Source organism: Hippopotamus amphibius, unplaced genomic scaffold (genome assembly GCF_030028045.1).
Source record: "Hippopotamus amphibius kiboko isolate mHipAmp2 unplaced genomic scaffold, mHipAmp2.hap2 scaffold_156, whole genome shotgun sequence".
Classification (NCBI taxonomy): Eukaryota; Metazoa; Chordata; class Mammalia; order Artiodactyla; family Hippopotamidae; genus Hippopotamus; species Hippopotamus amphibius.
Window position 1 is genome coordinate 93,718 of NW_026648307.1, and position 1,885 is coordinate 95,602.

A 1,885-nucleotide genomic window follows, 5' to 3' on the forward strand; every position below is an offset into this window, starting at 1 on the left:
AGTCTAACTGACACACTTGAGGTCAAAAGCCTTGTTTTTCTTTCCTCCCACACCTGCCCTTCCCCACCTTCACTTTAAGTTCTCTAATTAACCCAAGCCTCATGCCCCAGGCAACATGGGCTGTGTTTGTACTTCAAGGACCTGATAGACTTCGACTTTTCTCCTAAGAATATTTTTGTTCTCTCAGGGTCAGTGTTCTGAAAAAACAAAACAAAAGAAAACAAACAAAAAAACCACAAAGTATTTTGTCAAAGTAGCTTTCTCTAACTGCTCTGGGAAAAGTAACCAGTTTTGAAATTTCAAAAGAGATTCATCACAACCAGGTTTCTCCAGAGTCTACAGAAAATTGTGATCACATGGTGTTAAACCATTTATTGCTTATTTATAGGTTTCTAACTGTAGGTCGAGCAGTCTGCAAAACTGTTTCCTAGGGGACTGTTAGATGGAATCCAAGAAGTGCTTCCTATTTTTGACTAGACTTGCATGAACCAGACACAAACCAGACCTCGCCAGCTGATCGAAGCCTTATACCAGGGGAAAAGGAGACAACATAAAGCTCAGAGTGGCTGCTTCCAAGTCCTGTTAAGCCTGTGACCTTAGTCCAAGTGGCACCTTACACGTGGGATTTCCAAAGTGGAAAATCTTCAGACGGGAACCGAATGTTGCCCAGACAGACAAGGTGGAAGGGGCCTCACAGTGCCCACTGGGGCATTTACCCAGTTGCCAGGGCAAGCACAGAGTCTTCACCACTGGACTACGGGAAGCCCATAAATTGGTTTTTGGAACCAAGATTTCTACACAGAAAAGGCAGGTCAAGTTCATAGGTGGGGGGCTATACTGCGGAGGCCTCCTAGAGTCCTGCTCAGTTACAATCGGGCCCCTCCCCTGCTCTGAGCCCAGCTGGAGACTCCCCCAAGCAAAAGAAAAAGATCAGCACAGAACCAGGCGTGAGACCACAGTACAGGTCGGGAATCCTTTATTTGTCCAGGGTCAAGTCTATTCATTGTGAGGAGGGCACGTTTAGGATGTTGCCGGTGAGAGCAAAGGTTTGGTTTCTAACTTTTTCGCGTGTTTGCGGAAACGGCATTTTAAGAACCACAAGAAGCCAACATAGTAATCAGTGTCTTCTGACCGTCAAGATCATCATGTTAGAGACATTTCCCTGCTTTCAAGTCAGTCTTCTTCAAATGGCCTTCTTCAGCGGGCGGAGTTGGGATTTCTAATCCATACGCAATCCAAAATCTCTGCTGTCAACATCCCTCCATGACGGCTCCTCTTATACAGTAATACATTATTTTATCTTCTCAGATTTCCTAAGGATAGCATAGATACTGAACAGATATGTATACATAGAAATTAAACCACAGTGACATCTGTGAGTTCTGCCGGTTGGCGACAAAACATGTTTTGTTTTTTTTTTTTTTTTGACCTTTTATTATTATTTTATTTTTTTTGGGTGTACACCAGGTTCAATCAACTGTTTTTATACACATATCCCCATATTCCCTCCCTTCCTTGACGCCCCCCCCCGATTCCCCCCCACCCTCCCTGCCCCAGTCCTCTAAGGCATCTTCCATCCTCGAGTTGGACTCCCTTTGTTATACAACAACTTCCCACTGACTATTTTACAGTTGGTAGTATATATATGTCTGTACTACTCTCCCGCTTCTTCTCAGTTTCCCCTTCACCCCCCGCCCCCTCCCATACCTCGAGTTCTCCAGTCCATTCCCTGTATCTGCTTCCCTGTTCTTGTCACTGAGTTCATCAGTACCATTTTTAGATTCCGTATATGTGAGTTAGCATACAATATTTGTCTTTCTCTTTCTGACTTACTTCACTCTGTATGACAGATTGTAGTTCTATCCACCTCATTACATATAGCTCC